This window comes from Phalangium opilio, unplaced genomic scaffold (genome assembly GCF_054372755.1).
Source record: "Phalangium opilio isolate 3A_F unplaced genomic scaffold, DU_Popi_V2 ptg000329l_1, whole genome shotgun sequence".
Taxonomy (NCBI): domain Eukaryota; kingdom Metazoa; phylum Arthropoda; class Arachnida; order Opiliones; family Phalangiidae; genus Phalangium; species Phalangium opilio.
Window position 1 is genome coordinate 2,459,014 of NW_028324226.1, and position 27,336 is coordinate 2,486,349.

At 37.5% G+C, this 27,336-nt stretch overlaps 1 protein-coding gene across 4 annotated transcripts in view; it reads right to left on the reverse strand.

Moving 5' to 3' along the window:
* The window catches only part of heph (polypyrimidine tract-binding protein 1 heph), a 116,202-nt gene that overhangs the window by 76,030 nt on the left and 12,836 nt on the right, over window positions 1-27,336 (reverse strand). The window lies entirely within an intron of this gene.

Genomic DNA, 27,336 nt, shown 5'->3' on the forward strand with positions numbered 1-27,336 from the left:
TTCCATCCTCAAAGGTACGGAGATCAAAGTTATCACACGTCTCTCGCGCCTCTACTGACTCTCTCAACCCTTTCACCATCCATTTTTCCAAGGGATTCTCTCTCTCCTCTTCTTCATCCCAGGGATTTAGGTGGGAAGAAAAGGAGGAAAGATACGTAGCAACCCCTAAAAATCCCTGTTAATATACAGCATCCTCGATGGATCTCTTCCACCTACCGCCCACTATAGCTTCGCGCCAAAACTCAACCTTTTCTCAATTACGTGGGGCTGGTAAACTCTCAATCAATTTTGATATAAAAAGGTGATAGATATTGCTGCCAATATATCAAAACCCTCAACCATTACAAACCGCCTGATGCTGGTTATAACCGAAAGCCACGGTCACAAAAATTCTTGACCTAAGCTTTAATCTTCTAGGGCTTAATTTATTCATTACCGCTAAAAATTCTAGAATCATTAACTATATAATAATTCTCAAATTTTCATGGGTATTTATATTAACTATTAGGTTTTATTTATTAAACCGTGGAAGATAGTGTCCATGTTAGGTAAGAAAGGCACGTTGCTTGGCTTGCCTAACAAGGATGTACTAATCTTCGACAGGTAATATCAGACCCCAGTGTTTGTTATCTATAAAAGCCAATAGTTAAATACATCCAAAGAAAAAAAAAAAGAAGAGAATTTTGTTAATAAAAAGGCAGGGCGTTACGCGATTTGGTCGGAGGTGTTTGTTTAAAATTTAAATTATCCATAAAATTTCAAACGAATTGTAATTTTAAAACCATTCGGTGTTAATTCTAGAATGTGTCACGATGCAGATTTATATAATATAAAAAAAATTCACTTGATTTTCCATTTCACTCTCCCTTTAAGCTTGGAATTTTCCCTCTGATATTCAACACAAAGAATAACTTATACCAGTTGTGTAATGTTCTATAGGTATTCAAAGTGCAATTACTGCAATCATGAATAAATTATTATTTACCGACGTGCATTATTTACTAGTGTGTATACAAAATTTTCAAAAGTTGGAACCGATAACCCCAGAGGCCAAGATGAGTCTAAAAAGTCATTTACTTAGTTTAACTCCCATCATATATTTTTCACTTAAGAGGTATTACCGGGAATTACATAGGTTTACCCGCTATAGATATCGGCGCCTATAGTGTATCATCATCACGTAAAAACCCTTCTTAACTTTAGGGGTTAGGGTATCGGCAAGAATACATACGGCTACTATAGGAATCATTGTGTACAAAACCATTTTCACTCAACGTATCTAGGACTGAGGATTTTGTGCAGGGAACAGCTAGACTAGTCATTATATATGACGAATTTTACCAGACGAATAATCAGCCTCGCTGCACCTTGAACGCGAACTCGCAACAAATGAAATCACCCAGTTAGCAAGACGTCATAATTATGAGGGATAGTAAGTTCTCAAGCCCGGCCTACAAAACCTGCATAGAAATAGGTGATTTCGCAAACTATGTCAGCACCCTCCAGCTTATGCGACGTCACAACTACGTCATAGATTTATTTCAGGGAAAACATCATTCAGGGTGAAAAAAAATCGATATTTTCAAGATCAAGCTGTCTTCTTGTTCAAAGGTTACAGTTGGGTTAGTTAATATGGATTTAGTAGCTTAAATGGTTTGTTTCTAACCAAAGTAATGAAGGCGCAAACACATTTGTAAGACTAACTTGCAGCATGGCCTGTCTAATTGTAGCAGACGACACATAACACTCGATCACCCTCTAGAAATACGGCCGACCAAAACCAATTTTTTTTTTTTTTTTTTTTTACAATAGTAGGACTTTGTGTGACGTCTCAAGAAACAGTTGCACGTAACCAGCCTGACTTTGCGAAATCACCTATTAACAAGATGGGAGAAATGAGAACACAATGTCTACCAGTAGCTGTATGAATTCCCGGTCTCGGTTATAAGGTAGTCCATTTTGGTAAGCGAAACTACTCCATCTCGGGAAAAACGGAAATAAATGCTTTACTAGCGGGGAAAATGGGCGACCTAAATAATATATCTAAGTATTTCTCTAAAAGATTAAATTCGAGAGGAAAGAAGAAAAAGGTACTTCCGAAGAACAGAGAAAGAAAGAAGAGCAAAGCTATAAATAGGCCTAGAGTTTAGTATATAGTTTCTTATAAAAGTTAGTTAACCTAAAAGCCCTCGATTTGAAATTCTAGATACATTGTAGCATGCAGCTTCCTAGATAATTTGATCAGATGTATCAACCATCCTGGTAAAGTATTATACCATTAACGTTAACGGAGTACCAAGTGAACTACTAAACACATTTAATCTAAGTCTCATATATCGGAAAGCTCCGATTACTAATAAGTCACGGAAACGGGAAACGTATCAAAAATATATGGCACCATCCATAAATAGGAATAAAATTGGAATTTGAAACTATGATCTTTGCAAAACTGTGACGTATAGAGAGCTATATCTTCACTCTCAAAAATGAGACTCGAGTCGACTTGACTATTAAATTTTTTCCCTAGGTATGACCAAAGAAGTTTGTCAATAATGTGCAGGTGATTTTTCTACTTGAGCACCGCAATTAAGATAATTAGCCGGAAAATAATAAATAGCTATTTCCCACGCCCCTGTAGACCTACATAGACATCACCTATCACCTCTCGCGAATTGCGCAGTTGAGCTTTTATATGTTTGGTAAAAAAAACTAAACTAAGCCACTCTTCACTATAGATATACTGTGCAGACAAGTGTTGCCAGTCGCATTTGTTAGTGCAATTCAACCACTATATACAACTACAGCTGAAAATCTTGTAGTTCTGATCGATTCAATTCCAAACCCCGTTATGTTCTGACAAATTTCTGGCCACTCTGAAGCTATAATCGTTTAGGGTTCACGGAATGAAGTTACATATTTCAAACATTTAATTTCTTGGTACATTTTTCCAAAAACGCCCAAAACAAACTTGCCTGAGAGAGATAAAACCTCGCTTGTAGAAATGGCAAAGGAGAGAGATGACAGAAATACCAGAGACAGGACTTAGTGACGCCAAACCGGCCATCATATTAAGACTAAATAACCAAGAAACTGCGCAAAACACTTCTCCTAAGCTATAATATAACCCAGCCGTAAAAAGATGCCAAACTACTTTTTCAATTCAAGGCGATATCACTCCACCTGTTAATCCTCTCTGATGTATATATTAATTATTATTTTGGTCACCACCAAGAGTGGACAGAACAAACACTGACTTAATGAGCCCTTCTTTAATTTTGCCAGCGAATATAAAAGTGGGCATGAGTTTCTATAGTGGGTGGATGAAAATATTCCGTAACCATGACAACGATCCTTTCCCCCGCTTCTCTCCGCATCCTCCTTTCATCATCATCATTTCTCACTCTCCTCTTAAGTTAAAACCGCGTGACTCTCTAAGCATCTAACAATAATAATAATACCAACAAAACGTATTAGGCCTAACGGAAAACAATATCTCAAGGTTGCTTATCTTATCGACTCGAGTAAATAAATTATTTACAACTTAACATCATAACGCAACACCATTATGATCAATAATATCCCAATTTAATTTGTTACCGAGAGGTAAAAGCAAGATTTGAGATTTTCCCGTCAATATTATTACGTAAAATAGCCCTGGGATGCTGGGAATTTGAAATAATTTGGTTTGGGCAGGGATAGATAGACTTTTTTAAGACGGAATGGGTAACAGGGTTATTCGGGTGCGCGTCCAAGTCCACGACCCCCTTACCCGTGACAGAGGGATATAAAAGAAGAGGCGGGTCTTATTTTCGTTATGGCGTTGTATGTATATCCGGGTCAAATAAACGTCGTCTGCCCCTTCGTCTGCCAAGTTGGAATGGGCTCGGATCAGGGTGAGAAATAAGGAAAATTTTTAAACTGGTCATTTGACCAGTAGAGCCCAAGGGTTTTAATTAAAAAACTGGTCAATGACCACTTAATATTTCTATATACTGTCAGAGCTGCACTGAAATGGCTCTAGGGATGGTTTTATTATACTGTTTATTTGTTTTATAAGCATTAATTTCTATAACCCACTTCTGGGAATTATTTTTTACTAAAGAAGAGGAATTTAAAAAGTGGTCACGGTGACCACTGGACCCCCAGGCATTTAATAAATAAACTGGTCAAAGCAATTTTTAAACTGGTCATTTGCCCAGTGCCACCGCCTTATTTCTCACCCTGGCTCGGATTGTAATTTTTGAAAGAACATTGTTTAAAAATGGAAGTTACACAAGACATATAGGGCAACAGACAAAAAATCGGGGAAGACCCAAGAAAATTAAAAGTGAGTTAGAATTGAGTTAAAGTCTTCATAGATATTACAGCACGAACAGGTTTTAACCAAACACTAAGCTCACAAAACTCCTGCCCATTCTCTAAGCCTTGGTTAACTTCATCAAATTCGTTTACAAAATCATGAGGATAGTAGACATGCTTGGCTTAAGAAAGAATTAGCGAACACTTTTCACCCTTACAGATGTACTCCAAATCCAAAACACCGGTACCAAATTCACTAACTACCTTCTTAATTGCTATTAAAAACAATTCCCGAATAATTACCGGACCCTCCCATTTCGACGGCTCCATTTTGAGCCCCTGTGAAGACGCTTATCTGTACAACCATAGCCCACTCGATCCGCGCTCCCGCTATAGCGCGAGCAGCTTGCGTCGTGACGCGCGTGATCGAGTGGGCTATGGTACAACGCAAGAGGGGTCGTAGTCATGGCAACAGAGGTAAACAGGAATTACGTATTTTTGGCCCTCCTTGTCAGCAACGTCACCAATACGTAGTTTTAGTGAGCCAATAAGATAATTTAATTTTTTGGTTACGTGTTGAAGGAAGGGGCTATATACTCGTCTATGAGTCGGACTGAAGTAAAGGCCAAACATTGTTTATTCCGTCTTAAAAAAGTCTATCTATCCCTGGTTTGGGTAAATAAATATTTAATCAAGAGTTTAAATTTTTTCCCCAATTTAATTAATTCACATGACGATAACAAGCCTACACGATTAAAAAAAGAAAATTGCCAGTTTCACACTTAATAATAAGCTTTTCATTAATAAGGCCTAAAAAACTTAATTAAAAATGTCTAGTGACAATATTGTTCCATTCTCAGCTTCCAATACCAATAGAGAAAGCAAAGGCTGAATCATTATTATTCTCATGTTAAGGGCACTTTCCAGCCGTTCCCGCTGTGTTGCCAGACTTTTGATGACCAAAAGGAGAATGGCTATCAGTTCAGTTGGAACCGCAGTACTTGACAAACTTGCCTCACCAAGGGTCTGACAACACTGCTGAAGGGGGAGAAATTTTCTTAAGCCCTTTTAGTTTAAAAACAAACAAAAAAAAAACTATCGATTCCCTGGTCCTTCCCAGAAATAAATAAACCACAGTAATTTGCCCAATGGAAATAAACAAGAAAATCAACATATCCTCGAAATCATGGAAACTACAGACAGACAGCACTTGCGAAATCAAAGGCGTATAAATTACTCAAACCGAAAAACAAATCGATACTCGCTTTAGCCTCCCACTACTAGATCCCACCATCAAATTAAAACCCTAAAACGGGGTAGTTCAGAAAGAAAATGATTTCAATTCAAAATGAATGAAGTCGTTAGAACGTAAATAATCCTTGGAGACGATTTAAATACATATATATATATTTTTTCTTTTTCTTTTTTTTTTCTATAACGAGGTGCAGGACGACCTTATGTAAGGTAAGGGGAGGAGAGGTGCACCAAATTCTAACAATCGAGAGCGAAATAGATAAGAGGTAGTAGCGTAGTAATAATAATATGTTGTCAATTCTCCCCCCATTTCCTACCCATTAGTGATTAAACCATGGGTTTACAGCAAGCACAGCTCTCTCTCTCTCGCTCGGCCTTTTGTTATTTGGACGGCCTCCGAACCGGAAATTGGCCTCGTAAATTGCAACTCGGGCAAAGTTTCATATAAGTTTCTAAAAGCCTCTCTCTACTTCATCGCGCATCGTGTTAAAATTCCGTCGTATCAGACAAGACTTAACTGAGGAGAGGGGTCTAACGGTTCCTTTATCATTTTTATTATTCGCAACCACTAATTCATTAATTTATTCAATTAATTAGACAAATTATCATTTAAACTTTGAGAGGACAGTTTCAACTATATATTCGCAACGTTTTTCTAAGCTTAAAACATTCTTGACTACAAATTAATAACTTATTAAATCAAATTAAAATTATAGTTGCCAAACAAGCAATAAAATTCAACACTTTAAAATGACGGGAACAAGATTTCGAGATTGGAATACCAGGACATTTCTTAGTAGTTTACATTCTTTTAAGTCTTAATTAAATTAAAAATTACGTTTTAGAAGCACGAAAAAAATAGACTTAGAAAAAAAAATATAACTTCTAATTGATTTGGCACATTTTCAAACAGAGATCACACCATCTTTTCCCTGTGGAGAGAGAAACTTTCTTCCTCTACAGAGTGGTATTGAGAGGGGAGGAGCTACGGGGACGTGACGTCAATATTGGTTGTCTAAATTGTATGGCCTGAGCTGACGACTTCCAATATGGTCGCCAAAACCGAGGTAAGAGATATAGGACGGTGTGACGTCACGAGAAAGTTCGTAGTAGCAGACTATAGCGAGCTACTTGTAACATTGTCGTGATGCCACGCCTTCCTAACTCAGTTCCGGCGACCATATTGGAAATCCTTAACAATTTAGACCCCAATACTGACATCACGTCACGTGATAACTCACTATATTTGAATATACAGAGTTTACAGACTAGGAGGATTTACACATGGAGGCCAGGCTTCACGTGTTACACAAGGAGACCAGACTCACTGATGCAGTCTAAAGCCAGGTCTCCTTGTGTAAATGGTATGAATCCTCCTAGTCTGTAAACTATGTATAGAACCATTTCTTCTTAGCGTACGCCGCACCACCCCACGTTTGTCATTTTGAGCCAACGGCAAATTTAGTTTAATGAAAGATTAAAACGAAATTTTGGGGAAATTATCCAACCTCTCTTAAATCCAACGACTCTTGCGCGCTAAAGTCAAAACTACTCCCAGCTGACCTAAAAATCGCTGGAGCCAACGAAAATTTTCAATTCTATCTTTTGGCGGGGGTCTCTTGTTCCGAAGTCCCAAGCTAAAGTTGTTAAAAAAAAAAGTTACGTAAAGTAGCGCAGCTGGTCCCTTCCAAGGTTCCCGGTAGCATGGCCCCACCATCTCTCTCTCTCTGTTTCCATTCAAATCAACTTCCTTTTATTTATTAACGGTGGATAGTTGCTGTTATTTCATTCCTCCTAAGAACTAAATTCAACGAAGCGAACATACCCGGGCATCGATTCCAAATATACAGGGTGTTTCTGATAAGTCTGCCATCATTTAAAGTGTGCTGTGTTCTTTGGGTCAAACTGAGTGTAAAAGTGTCACAAAGGACATAGATGGGGTCAACAACATTTAGTTACATAGATATGGGCTCCCAAACATTGATTGGCCTTTAAAACAGGGTAAAAAACAGTCACACATGTTTAGTAATTAAATAGCTTTACAAGCGTACGCACACTTCTATCCATTTAATGATACACTTTTGCCCTATAAAGGTTCAATAACGTTGGTAGACCGATTGAAGACTGATATGTCTTACACCACATGTGTGACTATTCTCTTGTGTTAGGGGCCAATCAATGTTTGGGAGCCCTAAAACAAGGAAATAGTAATAACACATGTGAAGTAAGACATATCAGTCTTCAATAATTTGAATCAATCTACGAAGGTTAATGAACCTTATCTGGCAGAAGTGTATTATTAAATGGGTAGAAGTAAGGCAGCGTACGCTGGTAAAGTAAAGCTATTTAATTACTCCACACTATTCCCTTGTTTATTGGCCAATCAATGCTTGGGAGCCTATATCTCCGTAACTAAATGTTGTAGACCGCCATGTTCATTGACACTTTCCACTCAGTTTGACCCTTGAACACACCCTGTAATTTTTGGCAGACTTATAAAAAAAATCCTGTATATTTTGGTTTATATTATTTTTACCCAAATTTCATCTCTCTCAAAACTTCTCGGTTGGTTTTTGGTAGAGAAGTAATTTAGGTCTCGCTTCCCAAGTACTGTTTTAAGAGGCTTCGGGAAAACTTCAATGGAATTTTGACCACCACTAATTTAATTTAAAATCCATCGAGAGCTCTCTAGACTATACAGAGTCTAACGAGTCAGCCAGACTTGGTAATGGTTGAGAGAAGAGAGATGGAGAGAAAGATGATTAATATTGGAGAAACAGTAATAAAGAAAAGTAAAAAAAATCATATTTCATCCGCAAAATTGGGGTTAATTGAAAAAGAAAGCTACTTTGAGAATGACTGGTAACGCGGATCAGGTTATGAAACGGAATTGTGGAAAAGTAGCATCGTGGATTTGGAAAATTGATTTCTATTTCAGTTTTCTTTTTAAATCATCTTCAGCAGCTAAATAAAAGTCGATACAAATACTTTTTTTTTAAAACAAACGAAGGGCAAGAACGAATTAAACCTTTGACAAAACCTTTTTTCTATCACTGACAGACTACTTCATGACGTTCAACGTTCAGTTTAAAACAAGTATAAAGGAGAATGTCCCTTAATGATCTCTACTAGTAATTTATCCGAGTCTTTTGTTTCCTGATGAAGAAATGTCGGCGACCAGAAGTCGCCTGTAAAACTGTCTTCCCTGCTCTAGCCTTAATCACTTGGTTCAATTGCCATTTAGGAACTTAAAAAACGTTACGATTGTTCAAACAAAATAAAGCTTCTGAACATTTAGCCTAAAGTAAATGCCCATTCAGACTTGACTATAGAATCTTACGTGAACTCACGTCTGTGAAGTCGCTTTGCTCGCTTAATTAAACACGTGTCAACGACTACGTAAGAAGTTCGCGGGTTTAGTTTGAAAATTTTCAAATTTCGTCGGGCAGTGTCGAGATGGCGCCACTTCGTTAGCGCCTTTCCTTATCCATAGCTCAGTCGATCATGTCTTACTGACGCGTGATCGAGCGTGCTACGCTTTAGCAGACGATATGAAACATTTTAGGATTCTTGGCGGGGTATTTGTCATCTTAGATTCAGCTATTTTAGTATAAAAAAGTCTTGGGGTCAAAAATCACCACATACGCGACTCGTTTTAACTCGTCTGCTCTAACGTCTGAACAGTGATATAAACGAAATTAACAAGGCGTCGAGGAAAGTATAGATTTAACTCTAGAGTTTGAATGAGCTTTAAAATGTTAGTTGTGTCCAAAATCCAAATAAGCTTTACTTTGGAGTAAATCCCAAAATTAATTATTCATCTTTAACATACGAATGCATCCCTGAAATCCATTCACACTTTAAAACGTATAAATAAATAAATGAATGAATGAATGAATGAATGAAAGACACAAACCGACATAACCGAATCACATCCGTCGTATCCCCCCCCCCCCCAAATCAATTTGCATCATTTAATTCCAAAGAGTCTGTATGAGAACCTTCCTCCCTATTTCCAAATGGCTAATCAATAAAATACAACCAAAATCTATACGTATATACATACAAGCACTTCCTCTTCATCCTCTCATACCAAAACCGTCTATTCTCCGAAATACAGAGATGCAAAACGTCCCCCAAACCCCAACCCTAGGATTAACAAACCATGTACAACGATGCAGTCACTGTGTCTCCAACGATCTCGTTTCGCATCAAGGCACTGGGTAAGTGAGTATAGGTTCAGAACCGATGACTTCTGAACAATGAACCCACTAAACTGATGAGGGGAAGGAAGGAAGTTACCGGAAGAGAAAAGAGGAAGAGTGAATTCTTAAACAATCGTTTTAAACTAATGACAAGAATAATTATCTAGCATAGGAAATTAGAGGGATAAAATATTCCTTAAATTTTGTGTAGTACTTAGTGAAAAATATTAAGAATTGAGACAATTTCGAGAATTAAGGCAGAAACACGGGCTGGATTATGTAATAAAATTTTAAGGGGTATCTACTATCTTATACAGAGTGTTCCAACTTCCAAAATGGGATGGTGTTAGGATTGAAGTACATTGGGAGCATGGGTTTTATGGGAATCAATTTTGAGTCGAAAATATGCAACTTCCACGACATGATGATGATTTTGCCATAAGGGTCACCGTTTAACAGTTTAGATAAAAAAGTTTTATTGATATACAGATTGTTTCTGATAAGTTTGTCATAATAAATTAAGGGGATGTTCTTTGGGTGCTCGATTTTGAGTCGAAAATGTAACTTCCATCTCCATTTTGACGTCCGGGCCACTGTTTTTTAGTTATGTTTTGAATGTTTTAGGGATGACCCCTTTGGATTAAATTAGAAATAATTGTCTAAATCAGTTTCTCTTTAAATTTAAAGAGCCATACTCCAAACATAACATGAAAACAATAGCCCGGATGTCAAAATGGAGATAAAAATTACATTTTCGACTCAAAACAGACCGAAGAACATCCCGTTTAATTTATGGCAGACTTATATGTAACACCCAATCAAATGTACAATATTATCATTAGTGATTTACCCCTCAAGAAATTTAACCTCACTGTTGATGGGGGTCAGATAAATTTAACGCTAATTAATGTTATAATGGAATTCGGTTGAAATCGTTAACTCTTAAATAGCCCCATTTATCTAAACTAAACCTTAAATTTCGCTATATTCTTCCATATATAAATAATTAAATCAATAAATATAAATACAAGTTGGGAAAACCAAAATATTACCTCTCCGAGTCAAGAGGTCTACTACTACAAAGTTATTTACCTAGATATGGAATTATTTCTCTTTTTTGAAGTAAACATTTACGAAATATTGAAGCAGTATTCCAAGCATAGCGAATATACAGTAAAGCAGACGACATTTTACATCCAATAAGGATAAATCTTGGACACATGGAAATAATAATAATAATAATCTAAGCTTGGTCTATGAAGGGATTTCCACACTAAGCCTGAGGCTTGTTTACAGGTGGGTCCCTTTACAATGCATAGAGGGGTGGTGGCTAGCCCCTATGCCACAGCTAACCTACAGCGCCCTATACTAACTATTACCGTTAACCTCTGCAAGTTTTGATGGAAAGGAGAAACCGGGTTAGACCGCGGAGGAAAACTCCTTTTAACAAGCGGGGAGAGAACTTGCAAACTCTACGCAGAAGGACTTGTTCCCAGATTTTCACCCGGTGCCACAGTCCGGGATCGAACCCGGGATCCTCTTGCTGCGAGGCGAAAGCGCTAGCCGCTACGCCACCCCACAGTTTTTTTAATGGCAAAAAGAACAGGAAATGAAGTCTACGCTTCAGCTGTTTACCCTATATTCTGATAGCTACATTCACAACTGGTTAGCAGTGTAAACACTATCGTCTCGTCTCACCTCAACAATATTCTTAGTTTGCCAACATGAGTGTTAACGTTAAATAATACCAAAGCTAAATTGTAGCTAGACGCACTGATAGTCAATGCGCACCATAAAGAGAATAAAAACTCTGTAGCTTAGCCCTACTAATCTAATTGCCACCATGATCTTTTCTTCTATTATAAAATCTTAACCTGATTATTTAAGAGTGTATTTAACTTTCGGCTCACTCTGAACCGTTGATGTCTCTTCATTTCAGACACGAAAATCAAAACCCAAAGTTTACTTCACCTCAGGCCTCAATTATTTACTCTATATTTCACTAAGCTTATTGCAAGTAATGCTAGATTTACCCGCCGGAATCTAGATCTTAGCTTTCTTCATGGAATTACTGAACCAAGGATTATTCTATATACAGATGTAGTATAGCTTAAGTAATATATAAACAGCCATTTCAAATAATAATATTAAAAAAAATCTTTGGAATATCAAAATGAAACAGAGCTTTAAAGCTACAAAAGCACTAAATTCATCATAATTACGAAAAATATTTCATCATATTCACTTTATATTAAGGATAAAGGGAATATTATGGTTCTGTAGGATTTCTTTACACATCAAAACAAAACGAACTTCTAACGCAGCACACTGCGGCACTAGTGTAATAACGGACGGACACACACAGACAATAACATAGACTGCTTTTTAACTCTTTCCGTATTAATTTTGAATTGAGAAACAAGATTATCTTAAATATTAAAATAAATAGGTAGTATATAAGGGTTTCGAATCGCAGCTATGGATAAGAACAGCGCAATTGCGTGAACCTTTGGTGGAAGCCCCACCTTAGGGAGGCCGGACGTTTCTCGTAACCCTGGCCGATCGCCGCGTATGTCTTAACCTTAAGGATGATGATGGAGTAGAAGTCAGGTGTGCAGACTGGTGTCCATGTGGGATGGACAAAGACTAGGAGATGGTGGGGATTAGAAGCCAGTGTTTACAGACTGGTGTTCCATGTGTGATGAACAAAGACCAGAAGATGGTGGTGTGTAGAAGCCAGTGTGTACAGACTGGTGTCCAAGATGGAAGGACAAAGACCAGAAAATGGTCGTGTGTAGAAGCCAGTGTGTACAGACTGGTGTCCATGTGGGATGGACAAAGAGCAGATGAAGGTGGATTATAGACGTCAGTAAGATGGACAAATGGCCTGAGGATAGTGGTGTTAGATAGGCAATGGATATTAGCCATTGTAAGTGGAATACAATTTTCCATATTTCCGGGAACTGTAAATGCGGTCCGGAATTTGGGAAAACGTTTGCTCCGATTTGAAAACTGCGAACGCGGTCCCCTGGGGTGTAAGTCAATAACAACAGACATACACACAGACACACACACAGACAGACACGTCGAAATTAGAACCTCTCCGTGACATACGTCACTCGGAGAGGTAAAAAGAGCTCTTACATTAAGAAACGTTTATAAATTAACTCAATGGGGGTCAATTAAGAGTTCAACTGACAACAAATTAACCGGTCCTCCTAAATAATTCCATTAGCATTAAAATTCCATTTGTTAAAATCATTTTAGAAATATTTTAAATCAAACTTAACCGCGATGAGTTCCAATTATCGGAAAAAGTTATTTCGAGATAAATCTATAACAATTAATACACAAAATAGAGCAAGGATAACTACCAACGAAGTTGGAAACCATTTCAAGAAAAGCATACAGGGTCGTAGTACCTTTAAAATTATGCAATATAAACTTTGCTAATGAGTTGAACTTGGAAACTCAGCATAAACAACAATTAAATTAAAATTCTAATGCCCATTAGGAAAGCCTTAGAGAACGCTTAGAAAGTTTGGAAAAGCCTTGAAGGAGAGAGCGGGATGGAGAAGAAATCTCCATACCTATAACGTTGCAGTCTGCAACCCCATCTACGGGAAGGCAACAAAGTTCTCCCAGCACACACTCAGCGTTCCGGTATTGTCTTTTAAAACAGAAGCTAGTTCTCATACAAATATAATGGCGCTACCGAAGAGAATGGGCGTCAACGTATACTGGTTGACTTTCACTGCCGCATATCGCCCATCATCATTTACCACTCCATCTTACCTCTTTCCTCTCGGAAAAGCTAAGAAGCTATACCATTAAAAACAAGGTCACATCACCCATCTATTAAAATACTTTAGAATTGCAAAAACATTCTCACAAATGGCTCGCTCTCTCGCTCGCTTCTTCCATTTGGGGCACCTTACCATTCCACAAACACATACATACAACAGTAACACCGAAACAATTTCTCTCATCATTAAAAAATCGTTAGGACCGCATTTTCCACTTTATACGTAATTAGGCGGGAAAAAATATGCCTTTAGAGAATAGAGATGATGATTTAGCTGGCTTAGTCTTTTGGGAGCGTACATTTCAAATAAAATTGGCGCGTTTTTCATAACTATACACATAAAGGGGCGTGCCATATAGCATCATCAAACAAAACAAAGGAGGCGCAAAAATAATAACTGACCAAGGCAAGGGCGTCAAAAAAGGGTTCGTTCTTTCGTCGATCCAACGTCATTTTCGTGCTAACGCGGTATTTATAACAATAACAACACAACATAATATAATATAAAACTAACGAGGAACGGATCATTTATCAACAACCACGTGTAAGGTGTAAGTCGTAGACGGCACCTAAGGTCTCGAGTAAGGTAAGGTATTAAGGTACAAGGAGTTATTGGAGGAGTTCACGGCGATAAATTTGCATAAGGCGTACAATATCTTAATTCCACGGGTATCGGAGTTTGCGTGCGTGCGAAGAACACCCCCTTTCTAGCTGCTACTCAATTTCTAGGCCGTAACGAGAGGAGAGACTCAAGGTATGGTGAAACGACGAATTTATACATCTAAGCAAGTCGAAGTTCAGGCCAAACTGCTTTACCCTGGGAGGCTGAAACTAGTTTTGCGGGGAGGTTACTCTAACTTTGTAGGCACCCACTCAAAAGATTTTTTCCAATCCGCGTAAATCTTGAAAAATGGCGCCCAGAAATGTAAAAAAAATCTTCTCTATGCAACAAAGTCCTCGCGTTGCAACCGATTTCACTAATATTTATATTACACTGCTTCCCTGTATTCTATGGACTGGCTTTATGGCTTTGATTTGCAACCATCTTTTAAAATGGCGGCCGAAAAAATGCCCTGACGGGTTGAAAATCAACACCGGCAATTAAACTGTTACAGTTATTGAGCAGCTGAAATGAAGTTTTTATAGCTTTCCTTAACTGACGTTTTTCTCCGTATAATAAAACATTCACAAGCCCTTGAAACCCCTCGTTCCAAGGAAATTAATGCATAAGCCCTTTCAGATCCCTTCCGTTGTAATGTCTTTGAACTATTAGGTTATACTTCTCATCCGTTTTCTCATTGGATATAATTAGTCAAAGGTATAATGTTAATTTTCACAATACTGCAACTACCTATTATTAGATAAAACCCCTTTGAATTTGAATTTGCGTATTTCGTAAAAGGATGCCCGCTAAACAGCCTCGTAATTCAGCTAAAAGGCTTTTAAGGTAACTTCCCAGCTAAACAGAAAACAACTTTCGGAAATTGTCATTCAGCTATACAATTGTATTTTGAAACGCTAATCGAAAAATATTGATTTATGCTAACTAAGGTGATTAAGTTACTATAAAAACAGAAAAATAAAATACTCGTTATAGTAATATTAGAAAGATTACTTTGTCAATTTTCAGTGACAAACAAACTAATTTACATGTTGACTACGAACAACTGTAGGGAAAAAAGTACAAACAAGTATTATAAAAATAATAATGGCTTCAAATACAGCGTGTTCCAAAACTTTTGGCAGGACCAAATTAGATTAATAAAAAATGTCTTAGTGGACAAAGACTAGAAAAAGTAAACGATAAGAAGAAAATGGAATGACCGAAGCCCCAGATATTAAAGATTTTGAGTTTAAAGACAAGATTATAAAACATCAATTATTTGAAGAAAAAAATTATTATCTTCGTTTTTTTCATCAAAATTAAATTATTTGTTTTCGAAAGACAGACTAATCATTCTATATAAGGATGGTTCCATGGGAAATAAATTTTGAGTCGAAAATGTAACTTCTATGACATTTTGACCATAAACAAGTTAAGATTGGAGTGTTTTACGGATGGCCACTTCTTAAAGTTAACTAAGAAACAGAAACACAATGATTTCTAATTTAATTAAGAGGCCATGTGTAAAACACTTCAACCATAACTTGTTTAGGGGTGCCCCTTAGGTAAAAAAAATGTCACAGAAGTTACATTTTAGACTCAAATTCGACCCCATAGAATTCAATGTACTTCGCGAAGTCCCACCACACTTTCAGAAACACCACCCTGTATTTTGATCCATATCCTACCCAAACTCCTCGAAACAAAACAAAACAAAACAGAACAGAACCATAACCGCATTCCAGAAACGCAACCCCAAAAACAATTCCTCATAATATTTTTTCTTCTTCTTTCTTTTCCACCATGGCAAGGCTTTGAAAAATTGCACTCCTGTAGGTTACAACAAAAGGGTGGGCAATGTTGAGAATACCCAATTTTCGGAAGAAGAGATTGTATTAATAATGTTTAGTGCCAGAAAGAGTTCGTGCCTCGCTTAACCAAAGAGAGAGAAAGAGAGAGAGAGAAAGAGAGAAAGAGAGAAAGAGAGAGAGAAAGAGAGAAAGAGAGAGAGAGAGAGAGAGAGAGAGAGAGAGAGAGAGAGAGAGAGAGAGAGAGAGAGCGAAAGAGAGATATAGAACAGAATAGATTCTGCTCTCTAGCTGCTCAGCGCTAGCGGTGATGTATATACGAGGTCGTAAGAGGTCAGACGCTAGACCAGACTGTTCACTCCATTTTCCGACTACATACTATACTACGCTCCAGGAGTTTGGGGTGAGCTAGAGTCCTCTAGGGAGACTCGAGAGTCAAAACAGGGTTCGGACGAAATTTTTACATTGAAAATCCCCAACCATTTTAAGGTGTTTACCAGAGGGGCTAATCAGTTTCAACTTTCTTGTGCACCGATTGCAGATTACGTGTAATCAGGGACAGACTTAATTTTAGAAGTAGGAATGGAGAACAGAGTAATCTAGGCGCACGTCTGAGTCCGGGACCCCCTTCCACGGGACGGAGGGGTATGAAAGAAGAGGCGGCTCATAGCGACAGAGATAAAAAGGAATAATGTATTTTTCGCCGTCCCCGTTAGCAACGTTATCAAAACTTAGTTTAAGTGAGCCAATAAGATACTTTAAACTTTTCGTTACGTGTTGGAGGGAGGGGCTTTATACTGGGCTATGAGTCGGAGTGAAGTAAACACTAACCGGTCTCCATTCCTACTTCTAAAATTAAATCTATCCCTGGTGTAATCATTTTAGCAGGGCTTTTAAAAATAACGCGTAATACATTTAGTACACCGAGTGACCTGACCCTCGTGTTTACCAGAGCCCACTTCATCAAACCTGGGTAACCTGACCCATATTTTGCATTGCTCTAAGCATAATTTGATATAGCAAACGAAATTCCAGACATATCCCTAACTTTTTAAGAGACAACATTAAATCCCTGACTTTAAAAAAACCCTGACTCATCAGGGTTGCCTAGGTTTTCCATGTTACGTACGAACCCTGGAAAAGCAAAATCCGTAGGCACCTCAAATCACGTACCACGTCTAGAATTCTCAAACGAAACATAAATTCCACAACCATAGTGTCTCTCTCATGACATTGTGAAAATGAGATATTGGAATTTGAAAAATAAATAAAAAAGAGAGCTTACGTTAGTTTATATGGCAAGTCAAAATGATTGCTGAGACTGACCCGACCACCGTTCACAAAGGTTTTAAAATATGGGATTAGGTCTGCGAAAAAAATGGTAATTCAAGCGACTTATCCAGGTTGATTGACGTGAACAATACCAAGCTTTTTTTAAAGTCGCCACTCACGTTGCATACAAACTTCCACAATCCGAAACTTTAGTCTCCCATGATACAAAGCAACGTAAATCGTTGAACTTTACACAGTAATATAATAAATCTATTCAAAGATTTATTATTATTATTATTATTATTATCACAAGTTTATAAGATATGTTCCAGATAAGTATGACACTACCTATACTTCGTAGTACCAGAGAGACTTACAGCTCGAGCTAGTTTGAGAACGACAAGCGAGAATTGACTGGTTAGTTTTGCAGTCCATCTTAATCCTATTTAGTCTGTACTAAGCCTTAGACAGTGCCTCACCATGTGTCGCTTTACGAAGGTGAATCTATGACCTACGTCACTTCATGACAAGCTCCAGTGACAAACTTATGAAACATACCTTATGAACTTAACTTATTATTTATTTTTCTCTTTTTTCTTTTGCTTTTAACGGACTATTCATCAAGTTATTCAAACCGAAACGTACACAATTAATTTATAAACTGGTATACTGAAGAGGAATAATAACTCGCGTCATGAATACATTACCCACAACAGTAACAACAACGAAATACCACCGGAGGTTAGTTGGTTCGTGTGTGATGTACATATGGTCATAAAACGTTGGAAATTAAATGAAATAAAAATTTATCCTGACTCGGCCCTAAATCTAAATGGATGTTTCGTGTGGAATACACATTATCAAACGTAAAGCGACTAAAAGGAGTTATAGAGAAAAAGGCGCAAAATAAAACCAACTTTTACGAGTCTATGTTGGGAAAAGCCTTCACACACAGAAAGAGTGCACGGTGTTAGTCACTTTACTTAAGTTTTAAACGAGAAAAGAGAGAGAAGAAAGACTACTAGAAGTAGATTAAACCCAGGATTTTCAAAAACAAACAAATAAATAAATATATTTACATATGAACTCTCGTGGAAATTTTGGAAATTTGAAATGAGTAATACTTTGGATATCCACAAGAAGTGATATCTAGTTTACTAGTTAGAAGCTGTAAGATGCCTAAGTATTCGCGCGCCATAGTCCCAGTCCCCCTTTCAAAATACAAGGGGGGACGTAAAAGGAGGCTGGGGCTATTTCGCCTCTCCTCAGTCGGAAAATACCTAACTTTCGTCACTCGTGTCGCGCTGACGTGAGTTTTCAAGAACCAATGAGATGCTGGTTGTAATTTAGAGGCGGGGATTAACTCCGGACCTACGTTTGGACTGCTGGAGATAAAGCTGGAAATTTGGCGAATTTACACCTTCTCCCTAGTAAACTAGATATCCAATAGACCATTTGGCATTTCATTTCGGGCAATTACATACAGAGAAATCATCACACAGGGGCAAGGTCGACAGTGGGTATTCAGATTCTCCATAGCGCCAAGAAGCGACGCCAGACGGAGCTAGAGGCTAGCCAACTCGCACACTGCCTCTAGCGGTGCTTTTTAGCAAGAGACAGAACACCCCAATGGCAGCCTCACTCCTGTGTATTGGTTTCTCTGTATGTAATTGTCAAAATGGTCAATAGACATCATATTTAAGATAAATCCGAGTCTTCCGAGATAATCTCCTAAAATAATTAGTAAGTACAGTTCACGGAATTGTTTATCTCACACAATATAAGGGGAATCTAGCGAAGATATTCGAAGAAATAACAATGTGGGATCTCGTGTAATCAAAGATAATTATTTCACGGAATCTGAATCTAAATATATCCCATGAACCTCGTGAGAAAAAAAGGAGAAATATGTAACGGAGAAGCAAGCTAGTGAAATCTGAATGTCACGAAATATCTGAGAATATCGTGAAAAATTGGGAGATTATTTGAGGGACTAATCACAGTCAGATTACGGATTACGTGTAAGTAATCAATTTAGCACTGTCAAATTAAGAAGGGCAGTGCTTTTAATGATAACGCCTTATCCCTTCAGTACAGTCAAAAGTACAGCCGTGTCCACCGAGGGACGTGCCCCTCACGAACTCTGACACTATATACAAGGTCCTTCACAATCAAGACGATTACTTCATAGTTTTGACAACTTTTGAGTTTAATTGACGTCGACTAAATCCGGCGCAAAGAGAGTAAGTAGTAGAGAGAGGCCTTTCTCGGAGGACCAAAAGGGATGAAATGAAAATGGTAATAAAATCCTTACGTCCGGTCGTTGAACCAAAGACAAGTCGCCTTTACGAAGAAAAACAAAAGATATCTCCCCTTCTAGCGTGAGTGTCACACAAAGTACAATACCGACTCATTCGTTGAAGTAAGAAGTTAAGGGAAAACCGAATAAGACAATTCCAAGAAAAATAAACGTCATTCTTTCGAACTTTAATATATGTTAACCAGTTTTCACGACTCCCTCATGAACGCTTTTAAATGTAAAACCAGTAAGAGGGGTTTTGTTAAAATTCTTTTGAAAATTTAATTATAATTTTGGAAATACTTTTCGTTTCGTACAGGTAAGTTAACGCGGTATATACATTAATATTTTAAAATAAAATGGAGCACATTTTAATATTTAAAGTGGGAGATTAAATTTAACTTTTATACGACATACGAGGTTCCAATGGTATTAAATGAAATTCTATGAAGGAAATTTAAATATTTGGTTTTCTGATTAGGGAGGATTGGATTGGTACCATTTACACCAGGAGGTCAGACAATTTGACGTACAAAGTGCAGCCCCAAGAAGCATGGTCTCCTGGTGTAAATTGTATAAATCCTCCTAGTCTGAAAACTAAGTATTTGCACAATTATAATTTTATAAACATAAGACTCATCATAATTTAATTCAAAATAAATGCCCATATTTGGTTTCCAAGCCAATTTTATTCAATTCAGAGACCTTCATTTTGAAGTACGTCCATTTGCCCTAAACAACCAAGTATCAAACAACTCGCATCGCAGAGTTTTGTACGAACCCTGGCTTTTCTTCTTCCATAATTAAAATTTCCTAAGTCCTATTAACTTTCGAGTGACTAGTCTAACCTATGATAAACCCGCCCCTATTACGTACAAACTCGACTTGGGTTTAAATAGCGACGGCATTAAGGTAAAGAACGCGTTATAGTTTTATTAAAGTCCTTAATGAAGTCGAGACACGCGCCAATCGATTTAAACAGTTCAAGTTCGCCTAGACTGTAACCTCGAACCAAATAAGAGCCGCCAACAACAAAAATTCACGCTATCAAACTGTTAGTTAATCGAGTTTGTATGCTACCTATTCTCGTCAAAACTACGTATTTCAATTCCAGAAGGCGCTTATTCGAAGTACAAACGTTCCGACCGACTTAAGGAAAAGAAAGCAATTCCCAGATTTTATCAGATCATCTAAAGAATGCTTGTCTCAATACGATGGAGTGATCAAAAAAGCGAGTGTTCCTACGTTTAAACATAACAGGTCAGGGTTCGAACAAAAAATTTATATTGAAAATACCAGACTTTCCCATCTTATCCCTGACCAAATTTTGACAATATCCCTGACCATTTTAAGGTGTTTATTTGCAGAGTCCACTTGATCACACCTGGCCCATATTTAGCATTGCTCCAAACGTGGTTTGACATACCAAACGAAATCCCTGACATTTTAGGGAAAAAACTATAAATCCCCAACTTATTCCCCCATTTTCGAAATCCCTGACTTATCCAGGTATTGTAAGAACCCTGTAAAAGCCCGAGAGATTTCAAGGCGGCGTTTCTCTGTACAGAATTTAACTAGAAGTTTAAAATATCTTTTAAATTCCCTGAACTTTTCGTCAACAATTTATTTATTCCATTACGGTTTGGGCGTAACCACAAATTATCCATTTCTTAAGACCCCTCGATCCCATTTAGCTCAGGCAGGCAGGTAAGACCGGAAAACGACTATCAGAATGTAATTAATTAATTTTAAACGTAATTAAAACTAAAAATAGAGGTGAGGCTAACTAAACATCTAACGTAACAAGGGCCGCATTTTACCCCATCAAGAAATGAACTTCCAATCAGTATGATTCGAAGGGGTAGACACTTGAGAACTCAGGTGTACAATATGTCTTGAACTCAATGCACTGTCAAAGCTGAACTCTTTTGAACTCAGGTGTACACAGAGATCCAGAGCGTCTACCCCCTCGGTATGATTCAACAAACACGTCAAGAGTTGAAACCGAAAGTAAACAAACTCGCGTAATGCGAAAATAAATATTTCAAAATGCCCTGGCGACTGAGTTGGCGTCATAACACGAGTCCAAAAACTCACTCAACATTGGCACCACGTTTAATCCTATCTCTACTAATCGACCCGCAAATGGCGCGGAATGGACAAAGAATGCTCGGGCTATATTTATTAAATGGCAGCTGTAGATTATAACAGAGACTGTATTAGTTATATCATACAAGAGGGTGTGGTAGGAGAAGGGGGAAACGAAATGACGGTGAAAACCGTGATATAGTCACGGGTAACTAATAGTCCGTTCCGACGGGCGTCATAGAGATGACTCAAATACACGACACGTCCGTCAAAGGGGAACCTTAGCTCTCACTCACCACAAGGGCACGGAGTCTCTCCCCCAAACACGAAAAGGATAACGTAATCAATCGATAGACGTATCATGAAAGGGGAAAACACGGTCTAAATTAAATTATTGGGTTTCTAAAAGGGGTGGTCGGGAGAAGGTAGGAATGCTGAATTCAACTTGATATGGAGCAATATATACAGGGTGTTTTTGATAAGTCTGCTATAAATTAAGGGGGATGTTCTTTGGGAGTTTTTGAGTCGAAAATGTAACTTCTATCTCCATTTTGTCGTCCGGGCCACTGTTTTTGAGTTAAGATTGTCTGAGTGTTTTAGGAATAACCCCTAAATTAAATTAGACATCAATGTCTTTCAGTTTCTTAATTAAATTTAACTGGTCATCCGTAAAATACTCCAATCTGAACTTGTAAACAGTGGCCCGGACAGCAAAATAGCATAGAAAATTTTCGACTCAAAAATCACCCTCTTATTTTATGGCAGACTTATCAGAAACACCCTGTACACATTATAAACGCCAAATAAACAATAAATGTTCAGCGCATCTTAATGTATTTCCAACCGAAATAGGCGTCCACGTGGTTTGACCAATAATGGACAAGGAAGGATAATTGTTATTATTATGTTTAGTAGACCTACATTACAGGGACAGGAATTTTTTTGTTTTTCAATTCTTGACCCAAGTTGTTCAGGTTGGCGGACCACATTTTTCCTTATCTTTTGTTGTTTTTTAATTGTAACTAAATTCGGCCGAGTAAAAAACAATATAATTTATTGGTTATGACTTTTCATGGAAAAGATAAGTTACCAAACTTTTATCTTTACTGTAATTTAATAATAATAATAAAAAACAGGCTAAAAATTAAGAATTAAATCAAATCTGAGGAATGAAAATAAATTCTCATTTCACAATTAATTTGATTAAAAAGGTTTTAAACCAATTATATAACATTAATTTCATAAAAAGTTAATTTTCACAACAAAAAATATTCACCTTAAAAAAAAAAAAGGAGTTTTTTCAAAATAACATTATACCGTTGTTTTAAAACAAACTGCACAACATTAACGTGAAATTCCATCACTACCCCCTTCCATTTAATAAATAAACAAAAATAAAAATTCACTTAACAAAGCCAACCAATAATAATCTCACTCAAATTTCCGATAGGAAGTAGTGACATACTTGTCAACTCATCTGACAAATCAAAATAACATCAATTTATCTTCCGATACATAAAAAAACTATTTATCCATTTTTACGAGGGTGCATATTAAAAGGGTTAAATGTAAACAAATGAGTTTTATTCCCAAATGATATAGATTGATTTTGCAATACGACATTTTTGACAGCTAATATCGACCAGTTATTTCCTAAAACTTCTAGTCTGGGATTTTATAAATAAAGTTTTCGATTTATTGATTATGTGTTATTGTTATAAAAAGAATAGGGGGCGTGTATTGGGAGTGGATGGAGGGAGGGAAGGTTAAAGTCGTCCTATTGAACACCATTTATCGTCGTAGAGACACATTGAACGAATTCGACTAGATCTAATCCAAATAAATATATCACGGAGTGGAAAAAATTCCTACAGAATGTTTCAGATAAGTCTGCCATAAATTAATCTATGTGTTCATGGGGTTAAAAATTAAGTGGAAAGTGTCAAAGAACATTAGATACAACATTTAGATGCGGATATATGGGCATAATGGGCTCAAAACCATTAAAGGAAATAGCTACACAAATGGAATAATTAGCTTTACCAAGAAGCGATATCTAGTTTATTAGGGAGAAGGTCTAGGATGCCTAAGTATTCGCGCGCCATAGTCCCAGTTTCCCTTTCAAAATACAAGGGGGGACGAAAAAGGAGGCCGGGCTATTTCGCCTCGATCCTCAGTCGGAAAATATGATTGTAATTTTCGTCATTCGCGTCGCGCTGACGTGAGTTTTCAAAAACCAGTGAGATGCTGGTTGTAATTTAGAGGCGGCGGGGATTAACTTCGGACCTACGTTTGGACTGGAGATAAAGCTTGAAATGTGGCGAATTTATATCTTCTCCCTAATAAACTAGATATCGCTTCTTGGTTTCACCCACAAAACACACCGTTTAATTTATGGCAGACTTATCAGAAACAACCTGTATAAATTCGGAGAACTATAAACGGATATCAATTTCACTCGAAATAGATTAAACGAGAAGTTGTCAAGAGACCGTTAGCGATTAATTATCATGGCTTCGGAGCTATAGGGAAAACAGACATCGATACACACTCAAATTCTACAATTTCAAGATAATTTTCACAAATACTGGGAAGGGATAACTTCGAATTTATCTACTTCTCAATCCAAATAATCCCTTAATGACTTTAATTTTATTTAAAAATAAAAGAAAAAAATACACTCGGTGGGTGTCGAATTACAATTCGAACTTGAGACTGGATAAAAACCTAAACTATTTTAATCGATTGATACTGAAAACTTGAGCTTCAATATCCAGTTAATGACCCCGTATCTCACTTAACAAATTATTCGAACTTGAACTTCGAAAGAATTGCAAATACGTATAACAAAGTCCTTTTAAAACTTTTATTATTAAAAAAAATCTGCCCTCGTTATGTTTCTAACCCTAAAAAGTTGAAAACGTGATACGTTCAACCTACAACCCCTTTTAAAATTACAATTGAGAGTGAAAAGGGGGGTATGGGGGGGGGGTAATTCTTGGCATCACATTCTATTTCTAATTAGGCCCTTTAAATACATTAGTAAATGGATAGATTAATCAAAAAGCAATTAGCGTAAAACGAGGGGTGAGTCACTAACTAGTGATTTAAAGAAATCAAGTGGAATTTCCAAAATGGTGCGGCGAATAGACCCTTTGAAAAGAGGGAGGGGCCGCAGTGTCATCTGCTTGTCGTAGCTGTAGGCTTAAGTGTAAATAATGTGGACAACAAAGACGTGAGATAAGGCTTCAAAGTCACCAGTCCACCAAAATCTTATTGTTTAAAGCCACATCTAACGTCATTGGACACACAAACCGGATGTTAAGCGTCTTAAGAAAACAAGATGGTATAACACAAGACTAATTTTACTTCCGACTTTTGAAAAATGTCGAATTAATAAAAAATACTTTCAGTTGATCAAAGTATACTTATATTAAAATTTTTTTTAAAAAAATTGCCCATATTTGAACAGAGAAAACCAAAATACAGTAGGTTTAATCAAGGATGATACGAAATATGAGAGAAATAGGCGCGCTAACTGTGGTACGGCTCAGGTTGGGTGGGACGCCAAAAAGGGGACAGAAATAGTCTAACTCAATTGCAATTGGTTCATCTGTAGTCCTTCTTGACCAATTACAATTGAGTCCGACTATTCCTCCCCCATTTTTCTGGCGTCCCACCCAACCTAAGCCGTTCCACACTTAGCGCGCCTATTCATCTCAGGTTTCCCATCCTCCCCCACCCCCATAATCATTGGTCTCTAATTAAACATAATTTGTCGTGGGTTCCAGTGAAACAAATAGAACCGTACCGTACTGCCGAGTGTCATCGCTACTTTAAATTCCTGAGTGGCAAACGAGTTGTCAGATTTAGATAACGGAAACGGGGATGTAAGGAAATTTAAGAAACAAGTTCTTCCGTCGGAAAGGGTGGAATGACACTGCCAAAGAACTTAAACTTAAGAAAAAACCAAACTGAAAAGAAAAAAATCCTACACAAAAAAACTAAAAACTATAGATGGTTTAGGAGGTTCATTTTCTGCCAAATTGCTCGTAAAAATAAAGAAAAAATTATTATTTTGCATCCGCCCACACGGCATCCACGAACGAATCTTTCTCTCCCGCATCCCTTAATCTTTTCTCGCTTCGCATCTTAGGGATGGGATGCATGGAAGAGGATGCGAACTTTGAGAGGAGAATGTGCCAGACTTTAAAAGAGGTTTGGGAGAAAGAAAGAGAGAGAGCGAGCGAGAGAAGAAAAATCAAGAAAGGCGATTGTAGTCAGCCGTTTTCAACAACCGATTTTCCCACAGTTTAAATTCGACGAAATGTGAAAAATAAGTTCCATCAAATCAAGAAGTGATATCTAATATATTAGGGAGGAGGGTTAAGATGCCTAAGTATTCAGGCATCTTTCAAAATACAAGGGGGGACGTAAAAGGTGGCCGGGCTATTTCGCCTCTCATCAGTCGGAAAATACTTAATTTTCGTCATTCGCGTCGCGCTGACGTGAGTTTTCAAGAACCAATGATATGCTGGTTGTAATTTAGAGGCGGGGATTAACTCCGGACCTACGTTTGGACTGGAGATAAAGCTGGAAATGTGGTGAATTTTTACCTTCTCCCTAGTAAATTAGATATCGCTTCTTGAAGATAGCTTGTGCCTTTGCTTGAAAAAAAGAGTTTCGGTTTATGGTGGGAAAAACAAAAATTAAAATTGGAAGACTAGAAGGAGACGAAATGAAGCACGTGAATAGGGGAGGAGTGTTGCTGTGGGAATCGTAATATTGCCAATCGGTCGCCTATCGTGACAGCTTCAATAAGTCATTTATTTTTTTAAATAAACCACCGGCGGTGGGATTTTTAAAGATATAAATTCAGTGGAAGTCCATTTATCGATGTAAAACCAATATTATGGCTTCTAATCATTTTCAAAGTTTGAGGGTTTTACGATCTTTCCTAGATAATGTTATGGGGCTAAAAATAGGTTCATAGCGTTTGCATAACAAAAATCATAAAAGAATGAAAAATTAGCGTGTTCAAATGAACACCCAAGCACCTGCAAAAAAGAAATTTCACTTCAAATTAATGGACGTCTGCGCAATAGTCATACAGAAAAGGAGATATGAAAAACATTAGGCCTTAAGCCATGCTCACACAGGTTCGAAAATTCTGAAGTTAAGTGTTTACAAAACCGATGCTTTTTTCACCTAGTCTTCAGGGTTATTTCACATGGGATGAGAATAGTTTCCAGGGATAATTCACGTGAGACTAGACTAAGGTTCAGGGATATTTTACATGGGGTGAGAATAGTTTCCAGGGATAATTCACGTGAGACTAGACTAAGGTTCAGGGATATTTTACATGGGGTGAGAATAGTTTCCAGGGATATTTTACATGGGGTGAGAATAGTTTCCAGGGATATTTTACATGGGGTGAGAATAGTTTCCAGGGATAATTCACGTGAGACTAGACTAAGGTTCAGGGATATTTCACATGGGATGAGACTAATTTTCAGGATTAATTCTGACAACACTAAAGCATGGTGACTAAAGGAAGCTTCTTAAAGTATGAACCTAGGCTGTTAAGAAAGAAAACCACTTTGAACTCGCGAAACGAAAAGGGTTTCAAAAGTCGTTGAGCAAACCAGTTCTGAACCGATTCACTCCCGTGCACGTGTGAACATAGCTTTAGAAAGTATTTT